Raw genomic sequence first — 27,445 nt, 5'->3', positions numbered from 1 at the left:
GGACGCTGTTTATAACAATTCGAACTGCACACTTTGCTGAAGGATGTAGAGGGACGTCATTTGCTCCAAGAAGTTCAGGTCTATCAAATGGTGTCGTTACTTTCCGCAAACGGTGGCACAAATCAGTGCGAAAAACAGAAATTGCAAGCCCTGTGTCAATCGAAGCTTGGACCGGTAATCTGTCAGCTAAAACGAAATTATATTCTACGGGCGATGGGGAGGACTTTTGGTAAGTTCACTTAGTTTTCGGAATGACGGACAGGGAGAGTTGTTGCTGGTCGAAGTAGAGAAACAGTGCGACGGTATGGGGCGGGAAACGGCGTCGGGATATATGGGCGCCTCTTGGTTCAGATGAGGGTACCGGCGATGGAGAGGATCGAGGAGGTGGGCTGTGAATATGTCATCGCTGATATTATGAGGGTATGTCACTTTCGAAGGCCTCGTAACTACGCCGCTTGTTCTGAATGCGTCAACGACAGAAGCGGGATATATGTCCTCGGATTCCACAAGAGTAGCGCACTGGGCGAGAGGGACGCCAAAGTGCATAATAAGGTGGCGTAGGATGAGCCGTCGTCGCGGCGCTGATGTGCTTGTCGTGGTGTGGGAACAAAATGAGGAGGGGATGCAGCAACGTGAGCATAAGTCGGCACTGGGCGAGGTGCAGGAGGGTCAGGTGCTTCAGGGTGGGCGATAGTCCAACGCTTTAATGATTGTGCAGAGGCTGGCGTCATTAGAAGGAGAATAGTGATCGAACTCGTGCCGGCAGAATGGGCTGAGGGCTTGGAGCTCCTCGCGGATTATCGCTGGAATTAGGGCTCGTAGATCGAGGCCAGTAGAGGGCAAGCTAGTAGAGAAGCCGAGCTGCAATCGGGAGGACTGCAGCTGTTCGAGGCATTGGCAGGTCGTAATAATGGAATCAACACTTGGTGAATTCTGGGCAAGTAGGGTGTTATAAGCCACAGAATTGATTCCTTTCATGACATGGTGTACGTGCTCAGGTTCCGGCATGGTGGGACTAATACGCCGGCAAAGTGCAAGTATGGCCTCTAGTAAGACGCATACGACTCATTGGGACCTTGAAGGCGGGAAGCGAGCTTTTTCTTCGCAATCTCAGCTTTAACTGCCGGGTCGGCGAACTATTGGCGGAACTGCTGTTTGAAGGTAGGCCTGTTAGTGGTGTGGGACTCGCAGTTGAAAAACCAATTCCTGGCGACCTCAATAAGGTAGAAGGAAACGTTGAGGAATTATAAATCATTTTCACACCGGTTGTGGGCACTGGAGAGTTCATAAGTGTCAAGCCAGTCATTCACGTCATTGTTGCGACGACCAGCGAACAGCAACGGGTCGCGTTGTCGTGTGGGCACAGTGGGAAGAGGCGGTGTAGCCGAGGTAGAGGGTCCGGGCGGGTCGGGACTGCTCTCTGTTGACATAACGATGGTGGCTTTCGCCAAACGGTGACCGGAACGTAGCTCCAGCGAGAGGCAGGGCACAAGGCAGCAAGGGGATCAAATTTCACCTCCACCGCTTGTGAAAGAAGGTCAGGTCGAGACCGCAAAGTCGTGACGGCAAGGTAAGGTACGCCGTGTCAGTGTTTAGTCTGATGCTGGACCCAGGTGCGTGCCGGAGCCGGCGCCGCGGGATGATGACGATGGTCTGTGCAAAAGAAAGAAGAAGATTATGGTATGTACAAATGAAGGAAGATCCGTGAAGAGCTCACAATATATGTACCAATATTTGACAGGGTACTATATCAGAGATGAGATGTATGGTTGGATTGTGTTTATCCTCGCTCTATATACTGGTATATGACAGCAGTCTTCCAGTGATAATATACATTTCATGATGATAGTACCATACTGTCCAGCATTCTGTATAGATTATCCATTTAACCAAAAAATTCTTAAGAAGGTGGCAGTTTCTAATCGATAATTGCCATTACGCCTTGAAAGTCTCACGTGGGGGATATATCGCGAAATGTTGCCATATTTAGAGATCAGTATGTTGGATAATATTGGATGAAGAAGGAAACGACATAAAGAAGTATTGTCTAGTACGGTAGCACAAATGTGGTCTAAAGCAGGCTCGCCATTGGATTGCTGTTTTAAGGTTTTATTATGTTCTAGGCACGTTCTGGGGGTTAGTGGTGAGAACGTTTAGGAGGGTTACTTTGTAGAAAATAGATTTAGTATACTTCAGTGCTAGTCAATATGCTCAGGAAACTGTCTTGTATACTGTTCGATGGCCAGGTCGTAATGTGAGAGCATTAAGTGACTCATTTTCGCAGTTTAGACTTATCAAAATTTGTCAGCACGAATATGTCGTTCAATCAAGCGTTACAATAAAAAGGTGGTTGGGCGAGATATAGAAGAGGGAAATCTTCCTAGGTACCCGGCTTGGCCGTTGCGGAGTGATATGTTCAATTAGAGGCAGCAAAGTCAATTAGACATCTAAATAGCGCGCACATTCTAGGAACGCATTGAAATAGCGCGCATGACGCTTGACGTCATGGGAGCGGGCGATAGTGGTTATATAAACAGTGGTGGCGAGTTTGGTTAGGGTGGCGTGCTGAAAAACAGAACGTCGCCGCCCGTGATACTACGGCGTACCTTGCAGCCTTAGTGCACCGTTACGCCATGGTAGAGGTGGTGCGTTGCTTCACCTCCGCTTCCTCTTGAATTCCGCCAGCTGGTGCCTTGGTGCCAACGAGTGCGCGTGTTCTGGTGAGCTGTGCGATTGCGCCTACGCACAGTGGAAATTTTCGTTTCTTTGTGAACGTTAATTGCAGCGCTGCTGCAAGCATGCATGGCACTGAATGTAAGCCGTCGCTCCTATCACATGACGTTACGTGGCGCGCGTTCATTGCACTGGTCACGCGAGAGTGGGTTTGGATGGTAGACCATCGATCTTGCCATCCCAAGTGCACCAGAGTATTAAGTGCAGCAAAAGTACAGTGAAGCAAATAGAGGGGACGACCGTTGAGGAGGCCACAATGGTTTCCGCATTCCTCCAATGTGGGTGGCCACAGTTATCAGTAATGTTTTTTTTAAAGTCCTTTGTCTTTTTTTTTAGAAAATCGTTTTAAATATGTATACAGCATAAAGCACGGCTATTATATTACACTCGCTGGATAAGACCACGAGTCATTTAAGGCTATTTGTTCGATACTTGCATCAATTTGTTTCTGCTCAGCACTCTAGTTAACCTGGTAAGATTTGACTGAACATAAAGCGCACGGGAAGACGCTTGTGTGCGTCTTCCCGTGCGCTTTATGTTCAGTCAAATTACAATGCACCATCTAGCCCAACTTCAAGTTTTGTTAAACAACCTGGTAAGACAATATTTAAAGAGAAGTCCAGCTATTAAGGGCTACAAAATGAGCTACCTTGTAGCTGGTAATGGTCTAGGAACCTTTTTGTTTGGGTGCACGCGAGAAGTTCATCGTGAAATGCAAAATATCATGATATCCCCAGCTTGGCATATGTATTATATTTGACCTGGTGTCTTAAATACTCTCTCTCTCTGGTGTCTTCAGATGATGTTAATACAAAATGTAGACCAGGTGAAGAGGCTATTCACTTAAGGCCTCGCCTTCTAAAAGACTGGTCAACGAGCCATGGTATCGCCCAACGAGTGATAAGTCCAGTCGTCTAAAAACACCGCTTTATTCCTGATACACAGAAAGCCCATTGCAAGGACGCATCATTGGACAACAACAATATAAATTAAATATTAACATAATTTATTTTCTTCGTGTCTCAACATTTATGAACTACACTGTCACAAGTTAACAATATTGCCGCGAAACCTTCAAAACAGTATTTGTTGTTTTTAACAGCCGCCGGAATACAGGCTTATCACTCTGATTCTGGACCGCGTATCAGTTCCGTAATCTTTGTTTGGTAATGCTCGATGTCGCGAGTCACACCTTTATCAATTTTGTTGTAGCGTAAGATGCACCGAGATCTGTCTCGAAGGTTCCGGCCACTCGGGTGTCTTTCCACAATGTTCCAGCCCGTGCTGGTAGCTGTTTGCGACGTTATCTAGATTGTTCTGTGCAGCCTTTAAATTGAGCGTTGCCGAGTGTGACGGGCATTCTTTGTCCGACGACCGACGAGCACGTCTGTTGCTATCGCCGCCGCCGAGTTGCTTAGTTCTTTTGCGGGCGCAAGTCAGCCCCAAATAAAGAGTTGGTGAAGGTGCTGCTTTTGATCCTTCAAAGGAAGACGCAAGCCGTGTTCCTGTCGCCCTGGAAGACCAGCCTACAGGTCACCGAGCCAGCCGCCGACTTCAAGGCCTACAACCCGAACACGGTCTGCTGCTTGACCCCATTCGATCTCGGAAGACATCGACGCTGACAATGGCCCAGCCTACAGCACCGGTTGTTTTCGTCCAACCCCGTGAGCCCCCCTGCTTCCATGGACTACCGGATGAAGATGCGGGAGATTGGATGGACCTTTTCGACCGTGTGGCAGATTTCAATGGCTAGAACGACGCTGCGAAACTCAGGCAGGTCTACTTTGTTCTTCAAGGACATGCCCGAATTTGGTTTGAAAATCACGAGACTTCTTTCAAGGATTGGGAGATATTCAAAGCACAGTTCTTGATGGCCTTTACAAGTTCAGTCCGAAAAGAAACTGCTCAGGCCCTTCTCCAATCAAGAATTCAACTCCCTAACGGGCCTGTCCTGGCGTATGTTGAGGAGATGAAGCGCCTCTTTCGCCGCGCCGACCCAAATATGACCGAAAGTGAGCAAGTCAAACTTTTATTGCGAGGCGTTAAAGAGTCGCTCTTTGCGGGTCTTGTGCGAAATCCGCCAAGAACTGTGGCCGAATTTGAAACGGAGGCGTCTACTATCGAGAAGACGTTGGCCACCCGGATGCGCCACTACGAGCGACCACTTCACCCGGACTGCTCAACCCACTACCCCAGCGCATCTGCAAGCGGAGAGAACATTCGGGACCTCATCCGAGAGATCGTGCGAGAGGAGCTCCGCCGATTGATGCCATCATCGCAACAACCCCAGGTGGCGACGCTCGCGGACGTCGTCCGTGAAGAAGTCCAGCAGGCGCTGGGCGTTCCTAAAGCGATGGCTGCGACAGTTCCAGCACAAGAGACAACAGCGATGAACTACGCGGCTGCATTACGTCGCCCTTCGCCCCAACGTGACGACTTTCCAAGCCCTCGCCGCTACCGCCCTGTTCCTGAAAGCCGCCCCTTGGCCCCCGCCCGCCAAGCCTACCAACGACCAACAAGCCCCAGGAAGTGCGACGCATGGAGGACAGCGAACAACCGGCCATTATGCTTCCCCTGCGGTGAGGCCGGCCACATTCTGCGGCACTGCCCGTACCGACGAATCGGTCTCCTCGGATTTGCAGTCGACGCTCCACGACCACGCCCAGGTGAACGACCGCAAGAAATCGACAACTATCTGCGTAGCGGTGAGATTGCGCCACCACGCCGTCGATTCAGGTCTCCATCGCCGTACAGGGCCCGCTTTGCGTCGCCAGGACGTAACTATGATGATAGTGTGCGCGGCAGGTCCCCAATCCCGCGCAGGGGAAACTAAACAGAGCAACCTTTGGAGGTGAGGTTGCTCTACGGCGAAAAGACGAACATCCTCCGCCGCCGACGACCGATAACGACGACGCAGCCATTTCACCGCCGCTCCACACGACGACATCGACGCCAACACGACCAGAGTGCAAGCCGACACCGCCGCCCAGCGAAATAATAACGGTATGCCCCGGCCATGACCTGAAGAAACGACGGAGCCGAGATCAAACACAAGACCTGGGACGCCATCTTGCCGTACGTGATCTTCGCGTATAACACGGCAGTCCAGGAGACGACCAGAGCGATCCCGTTTAAGCTTGTGTACGGCAGGGAGCCCACGACGACGCTCGACGCAATGCTGCCGCACGTAACCAACGAGGACAACCTTGACGTCGCCGCCTACCTGCAGCGTGCAGAGGAAGCCCGACGACTCGCACGGCTGCGTATTAAAGACCAACAGCGCACCGACAGCCGACGATACAATTTACGACGACGCCTTGCAGAGTACAATCCAGGAGACCAAGTGTGGGTTTGGACACCAATTCGCCGTCGCGGATTAAGTGAAAAGTTGTTGCGTCGATACTTTGGACCATACAAAATCCTTCGCCGCGTCGGACCACTGGACTATGAAGTCATTCCCGACGGAACGTCAGCATCACAACGGCGACGCGCACGCCCAGAAATTGTACATGTTGTGCGACTGAAGCCATATTACGCACGTTAAAGAATCTGTGGTGTTTAAACTTTGCAGTGTTTATATTTAAGTTTCTCTATTCTGGAACCTCGAGGCGATGTTTTTTTTAAGGGGGGAGTAATGCCGCGAAACCTTCAAAACAGTATTTGTTGTTTTTAACAGCCGCCGGCATACAGGCTTATCACTCTGATTCTGGACCGCGTATCAGTTCCGTAATCTTTGTTTGGTAATGCTCGATGTCGCGAGTCACACCTTTATCAATTTTGTTGTAGCGCAAGATGCACCGAGATCTGTCTCGAAGGTTCCGGCCACTCGGGTGTCTTTCCACAATGTTCCAGCCCGTGCTGGTAGCTGTTTGCGACGTTATCTAGATTGTTCTGTGCAGCCTTTAAATTGAGCGTTGCCGAGTGTGACGGGCATTCTTTGTCCGACGACCGACGAGCACGTCTGTTGCTATCGCCGCCGCCGAGTTGCTTAGTTCTTTTGCGGGCGCAAGTCATCCCCAAATAAAGTTTCTTTAGTGCAATCATCGACCCCTTCATTTGTGTCGTCGACCTCGTCACCACTACGTGACAATATAACATTTATGAAGAAATATGAACTCTTCATGCAAGTTTCAAAAATGCAACCGACGGTACAAACACGAGTCAATGAGCAGGAGTTGGGGAAACGGCAACCGAGGAAATTTAGGGCCAATTTTAGGGGAGGGCCTAAATGGAGTTCGTGGACAGTCGAAGCTTGAAGAAATCTGGCGTCTGAGATGAACTTCAGTCACTCGCGTTATAAAAGGCTCCGCGCAGGCCCGTACGTGCTTATTCGCACAGTAGACTTCTGAAAAATTTGTTCCGCGGAGTCTCTGAGCTTAGTTTTGCGGGCAAGCATTTTGTGCCCATGTAGAAGTGTTATGTAATTTAATCTAGCTTGTCCAACTTTTGACCTGAGATACGTGTGTTCGGAATGGAGGTAAGAAAACGACATCTAGGATTTGTACGACGTGACCAGCGGAAAAAGCAAAAATTGCTTATTTACACGCTGTCTACAGGATGGTGGTTCCAGTGAATTACCGTGCGTGTCATGACGCATAAATAAAACGCTTTTCATGGCAGTGACTCACGAGAAGTTTGTTTTTGTGATCAATTCATGTCGAATAATACATTGTAGATGATATAAAGTGGGAGAAGTGGTGAGTTTGTTTATTTTACTTTGCTGTGCGATTTTTTTCCGTCCAGTGTACTTGGCTGCACCTGTCGTGAATGGTGTGGTAGGAAACCGCGACATTACTCTCGGTAAACCCCGTCGTCCCTGTCTATTTACGAGCCTGCAACAGAAGATATGCTGCCACCTGACAAATCGCACAGTCGGAGGGGGGCGAAGGAAGGGCTCTAGCCCTCTAGGACACCCCCCCCCCCCAAACACACACACACATTCCGCTCGCATTCGGCACCTAAGCTGCATGCAGTCTTCTTGCTTCATATCATTTCCGTAGAACGTTTTTCACTCCTTAGGGGAGGCTTCACTTTAAATTCGGGCACAGGTTTGTCTTGACACGCACATGACGATCACATCATTATGCCGGCTGCGGTAGCTGGCAGCTGGTGAAATAGAATATTTTTGTCTCTAGATTTCTGGATTAATTGAGCAATGGTGGTCGAGGGGCGCCGAGTGAATCCTTGGGGCAAGTAACCTGTACGAAACCCCTTCTGACAACTACTTGATTGCTGCGAGAGAGTGAAGCTATTGGGGTTCAAAATCATTCGCTTGAGAGCGCAGCGCCGATGAGGCAAACGCGACGGCGGAACAGTGCACCGGAGAAAAACCAGAAATATATTAAATTGAGCTGTCTAGATCAATTCTCAATCACAGCAGACAGATGGGGATTACAGAGAACTAATAACATGTTCCTGGTGTTGCAAATGTCTTTACCAACGAAGTTTTTGCTGCCTGCCTTCTGAGATTGTCATCATACTGTTGAGTATAAGATTTATAGACGAGCTTACCCTACCCGAGAGCACGCTCAAAATACCACTGTTTTACGACTCGGTAGCACCTGTCGGTAAGCGTCTAACGGAATGTGTCAGTGAAATGGTTACTGAATTGCTCGCTATATATGTGAACGAAAAACACAAAAACCTGGGGTGAATCACTCCCCTTCATCGTATCCATAAGCCAAAGCGCTATTCAATAGGCCACCCAAATTACACCCCTCAGAATTGTTTCTAGCCCGGAGGCAATCATTCCACACACTCGGTGCAACCTCCTCCGGTGTTCTTCGAACTTATAACCTGGCGGTCGCCCCATGCAGGTATGGCGCAAGTTAACACTGACGCTTTCCCGACTACTCAATGAACCCTGCATCCAACCGGTGACATGCGCTATAAATGAGAAGGCGTAAATGGCCGAACCAACTAATATGTATGCCGTACGTTCTATAAGTGAAAGCGCACCCAGAGAACTGAGAGTATTACAGCGCCTTTCTTTTCTCCAAATATCAAACCAACTAAAGCTTTTAACGGCTTGTCAAAGCCTCTGTAGTCTCTCAAAGCTGAAACTCCAAGGAAATTACGCCAGACTATGCCGAACAATGCTTTAACACACCTTACTTGGTTTAAGGGGAGTTAAATTGCATCTCTTTGTGTTTCTGAGGCTCTTGATGTAGCGAACTAATTACAAAACAAAAGCTCAGTTGTCGAGAAATAAGAACGAGTAGTAGCCATAATGAAGTTATGTGATGTTAGGAAGATAGTGAGAGACCGGAAAGCGTGGCGTGACATGGTCCATAGTGTCACGAAGAGTCGGACACGACTGAACGACTGAACTGAACTGAAGTAGCCATACACTGGCTACTTACTTCTGATTTGATGTTCAATAGCGGATTATCTGAGTAAGAAACTGGCGAATTCAAGAGGAGTGGCCAATTCTGTTCGAATCATTCCCTGATGGAACATTATATAGCGTGCGTGAACTGATCGACGTGCTCATTTTTTAGCTAATCGAACTCGGCGACAATGATACAAATTACCTACACAGCTCTCTTTCATGTGCTGATTAAGAAAGAACGTTAATTGTCGTCATTATTTTCCCATAAGTTTGCTGCTGATCGGTAACAACAGGTAATATAAAATCAGGGCATTTGCCGTACCTCATGTCTTCTCTTACTTATTAGCTGTCATCAATAGTGTTTTTGACTTCCGTAGAGCTGCGCCTGCCCGCTTCAGTTGTTAAAAACATATCTAGCCATTATCTGACCAAAGCGTCATGGTACAAGACACGTAAATTACTGATGCTAGTTTCATATTTCGTTTTACTTGCACATGTTATACGACTGTTCGGTACATTCACCTTTAATATTTGCAAGCAGAAATAGCACGGAGCTCTCAGTTCACTTAAACTGTTGTATTCACAAGCTTCAGCCAACAGGAGAATATCTGTTGCTGGGCTAGAGGAAGAAAAATTTTGGACTAGCAAAAACAACTTCCTGCAGTTTCCGCGCTATATAGCACCAGTGTGTATTGAAGGTTTATTTTCCGCTCATTCTTGAATATTTGGTTGTAATAGCTTCCGGCACATGACAGTTTCTTTATTTAGATAGATATGACACATGCCACGACTTTTTCACGATGAAAGCAGGCAGTAATTGGCGTCGCTATCCTGTGCAAATTCCTTCCCATGAGTTTCTTCCCATACGTGGCCAGGTTTCGACAACTTTGCAAAATAAAATGATGAAAGCGGACAAACAAGTTCACTTAGCAAGTGCAGTTAGCTCCTTAGTGCTGCAGTTCATACCTTCAATTTATTCCCAAAAATATTTTCTAGTTGGAGCATGAACCTTCCCAGATTTTATTTGCTTTCTTTATTACTTCAGTATAGCAGCAAACTTTAGCGGGAAATACTATCGTTAGGTTCACCCTTTGCAAATATGTGCACCCAGTCATAAGCTCTGAGTAGTTGCCACGCTCAACACATAACGCACAAAATGAGGGTTTCTTACAAGGTGGCAGACGCAGCGTTTCGACTTAGGCGAAACGTAATGCAAGCATGCACTCTTTGGTTAGTATATCCTCCTTCGGATCTCTCGAAGAATTAGGATTTCCATTAAGATTGTACAAGAACTCTTATAAAGCTGAAAATTTAAAATCCTTGGGCTGCAGATTTATGATCACAAGGTGCTATTTTTTACCCATGTAGAAAAGCGGTGGGACGCCTTCCATGGCATGCCGAGAAAAAATACTCAGGCAACAATAACATCTTTACCTAAATAGCTACAAAGTATTGAAATAAGAGCACAAATCTAACAACTCTGCTCTATTTCCGCGCTATGTATCTATATGCGTATCGAATAGAGCGGAGAAGTACTAACTGTCAAGTTCATTTCTTTGAATAACATATTTGTACACGCAGAACTCCACACCGAATGTGTACTTATTGGCGTACCTGGGTTTCGTCATTGTATTATGCTGTTTCAATGCACGCGAAATAGTCACTTTTTTAGACACGGTAGTGTCTATACATCAGTGCTGCCTCATAAATAAGTCCCACTTATTTACGATAAGCATTTTATAGTTTTGCAATACCTTTTTAAGACCTTGCGAAGAGAGAACGTATTCCTACTGTTTTTTTTTCCCTTCGCAGTAGTACCAGATGTTAAAAGTGAGGAGATAGTGGTGAAGAAGTGGCCCCCGTAGTGAGCAACTTTTAAATGGCCTTATTTCTTGGTGTATTCTTAAAGCATAAAGCCCCCCCCCCCCCCCCGGCAAGCAGCGCAGGGGTGGCAGTTGAAAATCTCTAAACAAAGCCTAGGTCGCCTACTACCCCCCCCCCCCCCCCCCCTAAGCGGGTGCCCAGACCCCCAATCAGAGATCTTTATTGCTGAAAGCAAGAGTCGTGAATGACCTGGAAGTTGATTTATTATTGCAGGTATCGCATATTTCATTGCCTTTTTGTCATGTGCTTGGGCAATTGAGGCCCCCTTTGCGCCCACCACCTTGGCATCCAGCAGCACTGTCTGGCTTTCCCTTGTGAGGAGAATGCTACGAATTCGAGTGCCCAGGGGTATTTGTTAATGGGGGCCTAAAGCTACCGTGAAGCCAAGTTCCTTGGCTCTTTTCGCCATAGAGCATCCAGCGCAGTACTGATTGGGGATATCCTGGCCTCTCCTAGTTCTGGCCAGGACAGGCATACAATTCAATCGGAAGTTCACAAGGCTAATGAAATTTCTGCCTGATATAAGTTGTGTCCCTTCTCGGAGCCAATTGATAGCTCCGTGGCATTGTCAGATCCTTGTCGAGAAGCCCCACCTTCACTAGCGTGCAGCCGTTGTTTCCAGTATTCATTTGCTTTCTTCCTACTACTCAGAGGGATATTATTATGAAAGGACAGTCTGTCCACCTCCGCCCGTTTCATCAATGACATTTGGCAAAGTGTTCTACACGAGTCATTCACAGATGTGTCGACCCCACCCATACGTCGCACGCCCAAAGGTGGCACTGCAGTTCTCAAGGAAGGAATACCCAATTCACCATCATTGATAGCGGCATGAAATAGGGGCACGGCGGTATCATGTAGCAGGCGCAACCAATGCCGCACGTCGGCTCGAACTGCCTTATCCAACCTACTAAACATCTTAACAGAGGTAGATCCAACCACGAAAGAGGGCAGGAATCGAGGTAGTAAATAGCTGCGAAGAAACAACAATTGTTATTTAAGCAGTGCGGCACTCAGGGCACTCACGCGTCACAGGAGTTACAAATCCGGCTTTATCCTCGCTGTTGCCATTCCAAGCGGTGTGAAGCTCAAACCTAGATATTTCCAGGTTGTCTCAGGCGTAGCTACCGGAATAACACTAATGCCAGCCTTAAATCGTACATCAGAGTCGATATTCGAGATTTTACACTTGGCGTCTGCCTCAAACGCAATTGTCAGGCTTTTTGCTGCATTTATTTTAAGTCCTCGGGGTCAAACAAAAAGGCTAGAGGTCGTCCAATAAATTCTGTAGGCCATGCGGGGTGGATGCCATCGGCTCAAGGCTGTCTGAAAAGCCAAGCATTTACCACGATCCTTTCAGGACATGCTGCTAACCCCCCATCCAGCACGAGGTTAAATACCATGGGTGAGGGAGGGTCACATTGTCTCACCCCTCGTGTGGGCGTGACATATAAAGATGCACCTTTGAAAGTGAGGGCTGCACCCACCACGTCATAAAAATCTGATATGTAGCAAACAAAGGGCTCATCGAGCCCCTTCCTTCGTAGTCCTTGAACTATCGCAGGCTTTGTCACGCGATCGAACGCTTTTTCCAGATCCAACGAAGCCGTGTATAGCGGTCGGTAGCGAGGCCTCGCCTCATGGATCACCCCCGACAACCAGTATACATTCTCGGCACACCCTTCAACGGGATGAACGCCCTTTGCCGCATATCCAAAGGAACGGAATTCTGGAGACGTGCTGCCAGTGTCTTATGTAGCAATCGCACCATCTTTGGAACCTTCCAGTTTCTATCGTGGGCATACTGCATTCATACCAAAAGCAAAGGGTAGCCTCTTGAAGATGGTTGAAGGGTACCGTCGAATTCAGTCAGCAATGTGATACAAAAATTCTCCTTAAAGTTCCTTGTGGCCGTATGTAGCTGGTAATCGCCAGCTTAATAGGAATTCCTCAGGTCTGCGGTATTAGAAGCCGCAGTATGCAAATCCATATGCGTATTGTACATTCGGTATTAGAGACCGTATGAGATAGAACTACGTAGCGCTAATTCACATGGATTTTGCTAAAGCGTATGATAAAGTGTGTCGGCATTTCTTCTTCGCGATCTCACTGCAAGAAAATGCTGCTGATAGTTTGCTCAAGGCCATGATATTGTGCTATAATGAGTCAGATACACGGCTAATGGGTAACAAATAACCAAACCAAGTCCACTGAAATCATCTGTTCGCCAAGGGTGTCCAATGTTGCCTTTGCTGTTCGCTGTATATCTTGAACCCCTTTGTCTCAGCCTCAATGTGAAAAATATTGCCATCTAATTTGATGACATCGCCCTTTACTCTTCTGACAAGACGTATCCATTCGAGGCTTTGCATTTAACTGTCCGGAGGCTCTTGACACTGTCCTTTTAAACCGTGTTAAGCGCATTTGCATTCAGCCAACTGCAAAAGCATCTTTGTTTTTAAGCTGCACGCATTAACGCTCGCTGTTAGGTATGATTTCACGCCAAGCAGACGTTTTTGCCATGGCCGGTGAATATCCCCCTGCGTATTACGCCAGATGCCATTCACCCTTTAATTATTCAATGCCATGAAGCTGTGTTGTTCTCGGACATATTCCAGCGGACTTTAAGAAGGACGTCGAAATCATGTCATATATTATTTGTTTCTTTGCCAGTTCGAAAGGCCTGTGTTGTGTCTTACAATTGTTTGCGTTGATGGGGCTATGTATTGTATGAAAACTCCGAATAATGGACCATCATTATAAGCCACCATGAACTTCCTTTTTTCCGAGAGCAGTGCGCTATGGTACGGGGAGCGTATATTGCCCTGGAAGAGACGCCCAGTCGGCTACCGCTTCTCGATGCTCGTGTGTGCCTCTCTGAAATTTGACAGTTGTAATGGTGGGGAATTACCAAATTTAATGGAATGGAATGGTATTACACAGCCTAATGAATTCAGGGTTGAGCTGTTTATTACTGTTCCTCGGAAGTTTTCCAACCCAATAAAGAGGCAAACAAAATTTTCATGGAGTGATGAGGAGAGAAACGCGCTTTGGCGCGTAAGGACCGAAGTTCGGAATTCGGCTTTTTTTCCAAAATTTTTCTTTTTGTTTAATTTTTATTCTTTTTCATTTTTCAAATGTATTCTTGTTATTTTATATCCCTGTGTGGTTTGTTTCAGCCCGACACGCTTATTTTTGCAGAAGCGAGGGGCAACAATTGTAAAAACTTCCGGAATCGAAATTCAGCCCTGTTTATGCCTGTTCTGCTTGTACTACAACAATCCTATATACCAATTGAGGTATGAAATTGATATTAAAATTTTCAATCGAGGATGTACGGTCTTTATGCAACACCAGCATACCTGAACTGATTTAAAGCCCCGCTTAAGATTATGCGACTGAGCAATATGGCGCAATTTTAAGCTATACTCTAGGAGCTAGAAGGATGTGTTTCCTTGCTGAGCGTAGCTTAATCCAGGACAGACAAACCAATGCGAATATGCTTGAGGAAACCCTAATTGATGAAATAATATCCAGGGTGGCCGAAAACGCCCTGTTAAAATTCTTATAAAGGCACTGGCTTTAATTGGTCTTATTTACCTTTATCTTGCTCTAGGTAATGATCTGATGTTATAGGAAGGTTGCAAAGCAAAGACAACCTTCTCAAAACTTCACCTTCATTTATACATTAAAATGTGTGTTTTCGTCTGATAATTATTTTTTTTTACGTTCTCCAGGAACGCTGAGGCAGATAAAACTTTATTCACAATAAGTGGGAGGAATAGGGGAAGTCAGCTAGCGTGCCACAGGCCGTGTAGACTTTTGGCAACGCCGGCCCATTCGACGGCCTTGAACTGAATGCCAGGGTCATCGCTGGACCTTAGCTTATCCAAAGCTTCTTTAGAGGGATCAGGCAAGAGTTCTGAGGGAGGCTTATGGGCTTTGCACGCCCAGATCACATGCTCGAAGCTGTCTTTCTCCCCACAAAACCAGCAGAAGGGATTCATATCCTTATTAATGAATTTTGATATGTAGTTTGGATTAGGGAGGGTCCCCGTCTGTATACCTGTCTCCATATTACTTGTTGTCTGGTCAGTATTTTATGGGATGTTGTTCTCATTGCTTTGTAATGTGCAGTGAGTTCGTGGTATGACACGGCTGGCTCACCGAAAGGTTCCGGTTCCTGATTTTGCGACACCGCTCGGCCGGCTAATTCTCGAGCGTATTGGTGGGCAGCCTCATTTCCCGGATTCTCCGCATGAGCTGGGGTCCATATAATTCGATATCTCTCTCGAGAGGAGATTCTCTCATTTCACTGTGTATTTGTGAGGCGGGTTTGGAGACTACCTCTAACAAAGTTACTGATCGCCAGTTTGGAGTCGCTTACTATGGTGTTGCATTAGTAAAAGCGATGGCGGCGGCGATGGCGGCCTCCTCCGCCACTAGGGGTCTTGATGTGGAACAGTCTCCACCATAACGAGTCTCTCTGGGTTAGTGTTGGGCTGTTTGACTCCACATATCGAATATTTGTTAGGGTCTACCGCGTCTTCTGCGGCGTAGACGTAGATGACATCCTCTAGCCGGCTCAGAGTTTTGTGCAGGTTCTTAGCTCGTGCTTTTCTTCGGCCTTGGTGGGCGTGGGGGTTCATGCTCCGAGGAAGAGGTTTGATGGTGATCCTCTTTCGGGTATCGCGTGGAATAGTTTGAGGGAAGTCTTGTAGGGGTTCGCCCTCAATACCTAATCTTTCAAGTATTGTCCTACCGGCGGGCATGCTGGATAGGCTCCTTATTTGGGCAGTTTGTTGTGCTTCTCTGAGTTCCTCGTAGGTATGGTGAATCCCGAGTTTCAGAAGCTCTTTGGTGGGAGTCGAGCGAACCAGGCCCATTGCTGCTTTGTAAGCCATTCTAAGCCTTGGCGTCGATTCTCTCAACTTCGTTTCTTACCGCAGGGAGTATGTAATCCTGCTTATGATGAAGGCGTCTATGAGTTTGAAGAGGTCGTGTTCTTTCATGCCTTGTTTTCTATTAGTGATTCTTTGTATTAGTCTGGCTGTTTGGTGAACCGTTCATTTCAGTTTGTTGATTGCTGGCGCGTTTCCAGAGTTTGTAGCCTGAGCCCCAGGATCTTGATCTCTTAAACCTCTGTTACTTCCACACCGTGTATAATGACTGTCGTCAAGGGCGCATTTAATTTGCCTTTATGAAACACTATAAGCTCTGATTTTTCAGGGGAGCATTCTAGGCCCGCTCTCCTGGCCTCTTCATCGATGACGACTGCAGCTGCTTGAAGAGCGGCCTCGATTTTACAATGAGAGCCCTTAGTTGCCCACACCGTAATATCGTCCGCGTAGAGGCTGTGCTGTACTCCTGGTATTTTGACGAGTCTATCCGGGGTCTTGTTTAATGCCAGATTAAAGAGGAACGGAGATACAACAGCCCCCTGAGGGCTGTCTCTGTTTCCCAGCTTTATTGAGTTGGATTTCAATTTGCCCAAGTGCAGTTCCACCAAGCGCTCACTCAGAAAAGCCTTGATGTAGTTTTAAGCCTTTCGTCCAGGGTGAATTTCGTTTAGGTGCTCTAGTGTAGTATAATGGAGACATTGTCAAATGCTTTCTTTAGGTCGATAGCCAGGATAGCCTGAGTATTTACCTTTTTAGATCTGTTAATGATGTCATGTGACAGTTGAAGCATGACATCCTATGTAGAATGTCCCCTTCTGAAGCCCACCATTGTGTGTGGCAGAAGCGAGTAATCTTCGGCATATAGGAATGAATAGATACAGTGGTGCAGAAACATAACTGTATTTTTTAACTGCTTGAAAATATTTTCAGCTCAACGCATTTCACATTTTTTAAATACTTCGTGTCAATTACGCGGATTTCTTCAGCCAAGAGTGCTTCGCCACGGTAAATATTTTGCAAAATGTTGGTTTTTATTATTACTATTAGATTAGCATTTTCTATTGCCTTATTTACCAGTCTGTTTTAAACTATTTTTAACTTAACGTGGCTTTCAGGCAACATGTTTTGAGACTACACTATTTACAAATAATACTTATAATAGGCTTGACATATAACCAGGGCTGCTTCTAAAAAATGCCTATGGCCTAGACTATAGGACGAAACACTATGATATCTGATTGATTTTCAGAATAAAGTATCGGATTCGTAAGCTTTGAAGGACTCTAGATTCAATGACTTGTTTTCGTGATCTTCATTAACTGGCAGGAGGGCCATGTTGTCTATATAGGCGCAATGACCGGTCTCATTGAAGTCATTGCCGAACCATATAAAATACATACTAATTTTCTATCTGTCTAAACGTGAGGTTTTACTTCAGTTTAGTAGTATTTCTGTGGTAGGTTTTTTTAGTCGGTTGCTCTGTAAAATTTTTCTGTTGTATGTAGACCAAATTTTTAATAGCATATTTCTGCTTAACGAAAGGCTTAAGCACCGCCCAGAAATTCTGTTGTAATAAAAGAAAATGTTCTGTTTTGTGGCTAGGAGTAGCCTAAGAATCGCCCTGTATCTGAAATGCAGTTAAAAACCCATAACTTGTAAAAAGATCTGACTTCCAGGATCACAAAGGCAAATTCACATAAGTTGTTGATTGTGGCATTATCGCTACTTGTGCGATAGTAGCTATCTTAACAAGTGCACGTGTACGTTTGCAACGCCGGGCGCATGCGTGACATACTCGGCGTCTGTATATATACTTGTCATGTTGCAATAAAGAGGGGCTTGTTCCCTGAGGCCTGGTCGAGGGGCGGCCACGCAGAAACCCTCTGTGAAGTGTCGTCAGTCGAACTCCACATGGTGTCAGAAGTGGTTGTCCGGGTTATACTGGACCCGCGGTAGTTGTAAGGTATCGTTACCAGCCCGAATAACAGCAACGAGAAATGGCGCAAGAAACGAAGATATCCTCCCAGCCTTTCCTGGTGCAGCCGCCAGCAAGCTTCAACTTTGACAAGACATCCGAATGGCCTGAGTGGATACAAGAATTCGATGACTACCGATTTGCCTCGGGACTTAACGAGCGAACTGAAGAGGCTCGGGTGCGTACGTCGCTGTACACGACGGGACGACAGGCACGAAATATTTTCAAGACTTTCAACCTGTCTGAGGAAGACTCGAAGAAATGACGTGGTGAAGAAACGGTTCGATACCCATTTTGTTGCCACACGGAACCTAGTCTACGAAAGCGCGTGCTTCCATCGCCGCCACCAAGGACCAGACGAGTCCGTGGATCAGTATGTTACGCAGTTACATACGCTGGCCCATAGATATGACTACAAGGAGGTGAAAGAGCGTATGATTCTCGACCGCTTTGTAAGTGGAATACGAGACGTGAAGTTACCGGAAGCTCTTCAAATGGATGCGGCGCTGACTCTAGAAAGTGCTCTAACAAAGGCACATCTGAAAGAAGCTGTGCAACGGCAACAGCAGGATATTCGCAGCAGCGTGGACCGTGATGGTTCACTGACCAGCGCTGACGTCGTCACTGTTCATAGGCGGACACCAAACCAGAAACATTCGGAGCACCTGAAGTGTGCAGCTTGCGGTAGGGGCCCTCATTCCAGGTCGTCGTGCTCTGCCAGGGGAGCGCTGTGCTGCGGGTGTCAGCGCCGGGGACACTTCGCGACTGTCTGCCCACGGACACACTGGACCACGGAACCCGAAGTACGGCATTGGCATTTGGAGGTAGGAGTCCACTGTCTTCGGGGGGAGCATCCGAACAGGAACTGTCGGACGTTTTCCCTGGGGAATTTGTCTGCGACATCAGCAAAAGCACGCTTTGTCCAGGTTGTTAATAATGGTGTAGTTTCGGCCAAAGTTGACACGGGAGCCGAGGTAAATGTGGTGTCAGGGTCATTTCGAGCGTTGCCTAAGATACTAAAGTCTACCGATGTTATTTTGATGGGACCAGGCGGTGACCGGTTGGACGTGAAGGGAATGTTTACTGCCGACATTCTGTGGAAACATGCTTCGGTTAGGCAGGATGTTTTCGTTGTCAATTCGGTGAGCAATGTGATTCTTGGCTTACCGGCAATAGAAGCGTTGGGAATAGTGAAGTTTGTGGACGAGGCATCAGTTCACCAGGTGGTGCAGACAAGATTTAGTTCCTTGTTCCGTGGTCTGGGGACCATGAAAGGCGAATACTGTATTCGTCTTAAGCCAGACGCGGTGCCCTATGCCATTCACACTGCTCGTCGCATACCCATCCCACTGCGGGACGGGGTAAAACAAGAGCTGGAAGAAATGGAAAAGAATGGGGTCATTCGTAAAATTCAAGGGCCTACGGATTGGTGTGCTGGCATAGTGCCCGTCTTGAAGCCGTCAGGACAAGTGCGAATATGCGTTGACCTGACTCAGTTGAACAAATCGGTGAAACGTGAACGGTTTGTGCTTCCAACTGTGGATGAAACACTCGGGTTGCTCAGTGGGGCAGTCAAGTTTTCCAAACTGGACGCAAACTCTGGTTTCCACCAAGTGAGGTTAGCAAAGGAATGTCAACTGCTCACAACTTTCATTACTCCATTTGGCCGTTATTGCTTTGAGCGGCTACCATTTGGCATACCTTCGGCTCCGGAGTATTTTCAAAAGCAAATGTGCGAGATCCTTGATGGAATTCCGGGGGTAGTGAACTTAATGGACGATATTCTTGTCTTTGGTTCTAGTCAGAAGGAACACGACGAACGCTTGTTGTGCACTTTAGAACGCTTGGCCGAAAACGGCGTGACCCTAAACAAAGAAAAGTGCCAGATCAGTGTAAACGAGCTTTGTTTTCTGGGGTGCCGCGTGACCCAAGATGGCATACGCCCGGATCCAGCGGAGGTTCGCGCAATTGCAGATATAAAGCCGCCGAAGAACGTTGCAGAAATGCGCAGATTTTAGGTCTTGCTAATCATTGTTCCCGATTCATTCCAGAATTAGCTGAACAAACGGCGCCTTTGCGTCAGCTGCTGCAAAAGAACACAGTGGGTCTGGGCAGAGCCTCAGCAGATAGCTTTTGATGGCGTGAAGAGTGCTATCTGGTCAGATAGGTGTATGGCTAAGTTTGATGCCCAACGTCCAACGATTATTTCTGCAGATGCTTCGTCGTACGGCTTAGGAGCAGTTTTACTGCAAGTGCAACCAAATAAAGAAAGGCGGCCGGTTGCTTTTGTCTCAAGATCATTGACACCAAGTGAGATGCGCTATGCTCAAATCGAAAAGGAGACTTTAGCTATAACATGGGCCGCAGAACGTCTCGAAAGCTTTGTGCGTGGACTACACATTACGGTAGAAACAGACCACAAACCGTTGGTTGCTTTGCTAGGAAAGACTCCACTTGATTTGGTTCCGCCTCGCATTCAAAGGTTTAGAATACGGCTAATGCGATTCAGTTTTGAGGTGCAATATGTTCCGGGAAAAAACCTTGAAATAGCGGATGCACTCTCCAGAGCGCCAGGGCCAGGCCAAAAGATTTTCTTTCTTTCGGTCAATGAAATCAACAGTTATACGTTGCTGGCACGTTATCGGAGTTAAGAGAGTCGGAGCACTTCCGCTTAGTAGCCGAAGAACAGGCGAAGGACGAGACTTGTCGTACGTTGTGTCGCTATGTCCGGGAGAGCTGGCCTAGTCTACCTTCGTTATCAGCTGTTTTGAAGCCCTATTGGCAGGATCGTGCCGTTTTGAATGTATGCAAAGGTGTCCTCCTGCACGGCACCCGCCTGTTGGTGCCACACTGCCTTAGAAGCAGAATATTAAAGCATCTTCATGAGGGCCACCAGGGTGTGTTAAGGTGTAGAGCAAGGGCAAGAGAGTCCGTTTGGTGGCCAGGTTTAAGCGCTCAGCTTGCTGCGTTCATTGGAAACTGCCGCACGTGCTCCCAATTTCGCGTCCAGCCGTGCGAGCCGATGATCCCGACTGAGATGCCTTTCCGGCTTTGGCAAAGCGTTGCGGCAGATATCTGTCATGTGAAAGGCTGTAACTACTTGCTCATAGTTGATTACTTATCTCGGTTTCCGGAGTTGTGTCGGCTGACCTCTTTTAACAGCGCTGAGGTTATTTGTCATACCAAGAAGGTGTTTTCGACACACGGCATCCCGGAAATGCTGGTAACCGATAATGGTGCTCAATTTGTTAGCCACGAGTTCAACCAGTTGGCGAAAGATTATGGATTCAAACATGTGACGTGTAGCCCTAGGTACCCGCAGTCAAACGGGGAGGTAGAAAGAATGGTAAAAACTGTGAAAGGTCTGTTGCTAAAATCGGATGACTTGCATTTGGCTTCGTTAGCGTACAGGGACACGCCGGGACCCCTAGGCAAAACGCCAGCAGAGCTACTCATGGGGCGGCGGCTTCGCACTACTTTACCTCTCCACCCAAAGAAGTTGGCCCCCAAGACGCCCAACCTCAAAGAAGCACGGGACAAAGATGCCGATTTCAGGGAAGGTAAACGGCAAAATTATGATCGTCGGCATGCGCACCTTTTCCCGTTGCTGCCGGGTGATTCGGTTTGGGTCAAGGACTACAGGCGAGAAGGTGTGGTTCTTCATCGTGCAAAGCGACCACGCTCGTATATGGTGGCTTTGGATAGCGGGGTTCAGATTGAGCGTAACAGGCGAGCGCTAACCAAACAAGCGCCCAAAAGAGGTTCGGACTCTGACGGGGCGTATGAATTTCCGTCTAGCCTCGATGGTCTCGGGGAAAACGGAAACTCTGTTCCTAATACACAAACTGTCCCAGATGGTCTAGAGGTGAACGAAAATGATGTTTCAAATGCACAAACAGTCCCAAGTGACCCGATGCAGACACCGCCGGATACCTCTTCGCCTGCGGTTGGGGATGTATATGTCACACGCTTTGGTCGAAAAGTAAAAAAGCCAGAACGATACGGTATTTCTGAATGCCATCCAGGCCATTTGCTTTGAAGTTGTTGTATTTGTTGTGTATATTAAAGTGCGTCTTTGTTTTGTAAATTGCTGCTTTTCCAAAAGGGAAGGGGATGATGTGGCATTATCGCGACTTGTGTGATAGTAGCTAGCTTAACAAGTGCACGTGTACGGTTGCAATGCCGGGCGCATGCGTGACATACTCTACGTCTGTATATATACTTGTCAGGTTGCAATAAAGAGGGGCTTGTTCCCTGAGGCCTGGTCGAGGGGCGGCCACGCAGAAACCCTCTGTGAAGTGTCGTCCATCGAACTCCACATTGATAGGTGATGAATGGGCAAAATAAGGGGACATTGAAGCTCCGCGTTTGGAATTATGATAATAGAAAACAATTAGAGCAGTCTTAGCTGGCTTGGCGGATACGCTTTCGAGTACACCGCGAATTTTTCAGTTCGATTATTTAATACACCTTAATTTTGGCTCTATTTTATAAACGAGCTTATTAGCAGACAGACAAGATACCAGATTGTGTAAAACTCCCTAGGAATGGATATAATGTTCCGATTTAAGTGTACGTAAGAACATGATCGTTTGACCTTTGAATAGTCCTACTTTTGCATTCACCTAAATTACATGAATTACAATTCTCGTGATCAGTGGATTAGTCATATTTCTTTTCCTAAGCTTAAACGGAACGAACAGCTTGATACAGGGAAGTACAGTGTTCTTGAACTTCAGCCAAATTGAGTTTACGTCATCAGATTTGTTATTAGCGCCATTTAGAGGTTCACCAAATGATAGTTTTAATCTTTCTATATTGGTAACGTCATCTGCAGAAAAAAAAGTCAACTAGACAGCAATATAGTCTGAAATGCCACCAAAAACTTTGCATTGAACTACAGCGGGGATGTTGCCATGTACAAAAACTAGATCTAGAACAGATTTACTGTTACCCTGAATACGTGTGTAATCTCTGACCAACTGATTTAAATCGAAACAAAACAGTGTAAATGAGCGCTTCACTATGGACATCACTACTACCTGATGAAAATGTAAGCCAATCGACACCTGGAAGTTTAAAATCGCCGCACAGCACAATATTGGTGTTAATGTTCGTACTGATCATAATGTAGGTTTTCAAGTTCTCTAGCACATCAAGACCAGAACCCGTTGGTCTGGTGGCAGGTGCTGATTCTCGATAAACAAGCATGAACCTCGTGAGAAAGAGATCCTAAAAACTTTAGAGTGTGGGAGGTGCTGTAATAGTTAAATGAATGGTTTAACGTGAGTGTGATGTGTGTTTAAATGGTTAAATGTGAGTGTGATGTCGTGGCACGCATAGCCTATGTAGGCTATGCGTGCCTTACTCTAAGGACGACGTAGTGAAAAGCGTTTATGAATATGCAAACCAGTGAGGAAGTAAAAATGTATGTAGTTCACTGTATTGAAGCGTGTCTGCAATGACACTGTAGGGCAGCAGCACGTTGGAGATAATGTAATCGGACAGTATATTGTAAGCAGCAGCATGTTGGAGATGATGTAATTGGCGAATATAGCGTAAGCTCTAATAGTTGCTAGGGGACGTTACCTGCAAAATTCGCCAAAGGAACTAATTTGCGAGCAAAGAATACGCTCTTCAGCGAACGGAGGAACAGGGAGTCGGCACAGAAGAGCCGGGGGGGGGGGGGGGGGTGAGAAAGAAATAGATATATTACGACGTTTTACTCCTAGCATTATGCAGATTGAGGAAGCTATCGGAAGGTGTCGTATCATTGCAAGGTCTCAAATTAGTATGCATATTGTGGGGGTTCTCACGCGGTTCCAGCTAAGCTCCTAGAACCGAAGCCACACCGCTAGCTCTGACCACAGCTGTGGCCGTGAAGAATGACACACGGAGGCAGAGCCAGTGGGCCTAGCTGTTTATTGGGAACGCCCAATGTCCTTCCTTGCTGTCATAGCACCATCCGCACGCTCGCGGCGTCGTCTCTCTGGGTGAAGCTGCTGTCCGCCGAGATAAGGGGGGAGAGGGAAGGAGGGAGCCGTTCCCTTACCCCCGCCCTTTCCGCCACAGCACCGGGGGAAGGAGGCAAGGAGGGGAAAGATGATGGCTCCCAAAGAGAAAGAGAGTTGTACACCGCATCGCGCGGGCTCGGAAAATGTTGAATCCCCACAATATATATATATATATATATACATATATATATATATATATATATATATATATATATATATATATATATATATATATATATACATGACATATACATGACATGACATATATATATGACATGACATTGCCTTGCTAAGCAACTCGGGGGATGAACTGCAAATAATGATTGATGAAGTAGACAGAAAAAGTAGAAAGGTATGCTTGAAAATCAATATGCAGAAGACTAAGGTAATGTTCAACAGCCTCGGGAAGGAACAGCAGTTTACATTAGGTAGCGAAATACTGTAAGTAGTAGGCGAATATGTCTACTTAGGACAGGTAGTAACCGCAAATCCGGACCATGAAAAGGAAATAACAAGAAGAAAAAGATTGGGATGGAGCGCATTTGGCAAGCACTCGCAGATAATGACTAGCAGCTTACCGGTATCGCTGAAGAGGAAAGTATACAACAGTTGCATCTTGCCTGTACTCACCTATGGGGCTGAAACGTGGAGGCTAACCAAGAGAGTTCTACTTAAGCTGAGGACTACCCAGAGGGCTATGGAACGAAAAATTGTAGGGGTAACATTAAGAGATAGAAAGCGTGCAGAGTGGGTCAGAGAAATAACTAAAGTTACCGACATTCTAGTGGAAATTAAGAAGAAGAAATGGACATGGGCAGGACATGTAGTGCGAAGAGAGGATAACCGATGGTCGCAGAGGGTAACAAAATGGATTCCAAGGGAAGGAAAGCGTAGCAGGGGGCGGCAGAAAGTTAGGTGGGCGGATGAGATTAAGAAGTTCGCAGGGGTCAAGTGGATGCAGCTAGCACAGAACCGGGTTAAGTGGAGAAATGTGGGAGAGGCCTTCGCCCTGCAGTGGGTATAATCAGGCTGATGATGATATATATATATATATATATATATATATATATATATATATATATATATAAAACAGTCGTAAAGACAATAAGAAAGACAGAAGAAATATCAGGACCGTGCTTGAATGCAGCGGATACGCTTCAATACATGATTTCCTGACTGGAAACAGACGGGAGAATAAATTCTAAGGTATCAAAACCAACTGTGAAATATCGGTAACTGGTAAAACCTTTCAAAGAGAGAATGGTGGTAAATAGTCTGAGGGGAAGTAACAACTTATGCAGTAACGCCACGCATGAAGGCCTCGAAACCGACAGTCTGTCTGGAACTGGGAAAATCGCATTTAAATTCCAAGAATAATGTATCTGACACAAGGGGTCGTAATTAAAATACAATAAACATGCCCACAGGATCAGATGTAGAAGAAAATTGGTAACGGGGAAATTCGACTTCATTAAAAATAATGTGTACATTAAGAGTTTGAAGTAAATTATATGCGTAGTTCAGGTAGTAAAAGAAAATTTTAACCTGATTTATAAGGTTGCTTAAGTAATCATAGTGGTAAGGAGAGCAGTAGTTACGGAGAGGCTTAAGGCATTTCGGGCTAAAAAAGAGCGTATAATAAAAGCTTCATAACCTAATTAGATTATCGATATTATCAAAATTCTGAACGAAACAATAGCATGATCTTAGTCATTTAGAGAAGCGAAGCAAAGAGCATAAACTTAAAAGGATATAAGCTTATTGTGCATTATGTACAAAGTACTTACCAAGATAACTCCTAAAATCAGATCATCTAACGCTTTAATGAAATTGTGTGCCCTCAGGATTCCGTGAAGAATGCTAGACAACACAATATGTCCAAGAAATTTACCAGGTGAGAGAAATGCGCAGAATACCACTTAACTATACCATAGCTTTCAAAGAATTCAAGACGGCATTTACTCATTGGAAACATGAGCACTGATGCAGGCCTCCATGAGGGGATAAAGTAACCATGTTTCAGAGTATTGGAACATAAAATGGCGGCACTGACGAATATGCAACGGCGATAAACCGAGTGCTCACTTTCGATTTATAAAAGTGGAATCTTATAGAACCAAAAAGGCCCAATACAAAAAGGCTTCCAAATGGTTCAAAATGTTTTCATTGCATGGCTTCTGGCTAATACTTTTGCATGGACATGGGTGTGGGACCATCACAGAACGAGAGGGTCAGCACTCCTCCTGGCCTATTGCATTGACAAAGTGCGCCCAGCAAGGCGCGACTGTTCAGTTTTCCCAAAATGATCGTTTATATTTTGAGACTTGCCTTGTAGGCCCAGGAACGATCAAAATGCGGTGTATTCTCAGACATGTTGTCTGATAACTATGCGCTGTTTTTGAGCACCTGCATTCGAACTTCAGGTCATACATTCTAGTCTAGCATTATGGTTATGATGATTAAAAACAGATATATATGCATGATTCTAAAATAGTTTCAAATGAGAAAACATCGTTTGTCTGGCCTCGATACGGCACGACACAGGGCACATATGACATAGGATATGACATAGGCGCGCACAGCACGCACTTCACCGACCACAAATTTGTGCATTTACAGATTACGGATTTTGCAAAGAGCAACACCCACTGGAACTAGCTCGAAGGCACGTGTCGACGTTGGCGCCATCGGAAAAGAAACACGGTGCTGTCATCCCTGAACCGGAACTTGGTGCAGCGACCCAGCAAAGGATATAAAGTCGTCGTTAAGGGAGGGACGGCCACTGCTGAGGACGAGCTAGGCGCCCACAGCACGCACTTCACCGACCGTAAATTTGTGCATTTACAGGTGTGTTGTGTGTTTTTTTTAAGTCTTGTATCTATCTACTGTGTGCCTGGGTCGTCCATCAGCAATGGCGGATGATGAATCGAATGCTACTGTGTCGTGGCAACCCAAGAGAGAGAAGCTGTTTGAGAAGTACCCTACTACTGTCAAGGAAATAGCAGCACTACTCGTCAAGCTCAACATCAAGGTTTAAGCAACTGAGACGAACATAACAAGAGACTTAAGTAGTCTTATAGAATCTATCATTTATGAACGAAGGCTTTGAACAATTCAAGGTAGCTACAGCGACACTCTGCAATAACTCTGCTTAAGGCCGACCAAGAGCTACTGAGGAGAAAAAATCTCTTTCTTCAGAAGGAGCTTACAAAAGCTAGAACTGAGCTGACGCAAATTCAGCAATATAGTAGAAGACAAAATCTAGAACTAAAAGGTATACCGGAGTCTCCCGAAGAATGCCTGCACAGCATTGTTTCTAATCTCGGAGCTGAGGTTGGTGTCCCGGTAACAAAAGAAGACAACAACGTGGTTCATCGTGTACCGTCCAAACATAAGCTACACAATATCATTGTCAAATTCGCATTGTGCAGCAAGCGTGATGAAATACTAAATGCCACAAGAAAGAAACGCCTAACTACTTCAGATGCAGGCTTGACCAGCACCACATCGGTATTTGTGAATGAGCACCTTTGTCCCGAGAATAAGCTGTTGCTTTCAAAGGCTATCACTGCAAAGAAAGAACACAATTGGAGGTATGCTTGGGTTT

General features: G+C 46.2%; 1 pseudogene; it reads left to right on the top strand.

The window, feature by feature from the left end:
- Positions 1-17,846: 17,846 nt before the first annotated feature.
- LOC146195441 (uncharacterized) lies at positions 17,847-26,875 on the top strand (annotated as a pseudogene).
- The last annotated feature ends 570 nt before the right edge of the window (positions 26,876-27,445 follow it).

The sequence above is a fragment of the Amblyomma maculatum genome, chromosome 3 (assembly GCF_055883805.1).
Source record: "Amblyomma maculatum isolate TAMU_Amacu chromosome 3, ASM5588380v1, whole genome shotgun sequence".
Classification (NCBI taxonomy): domain Eukaryota; kingdom Metazoa; phylum Arthropoda; class Arachnida; order Ixodida; family Ixodidae; genus Amblyomma; species Amblyomma maculatum.
The sequence above is the reverse complement of the archived record's forward strand: the minus strand, read 5'-3'. Positions and strand labels throughout refer to the sequence as shown.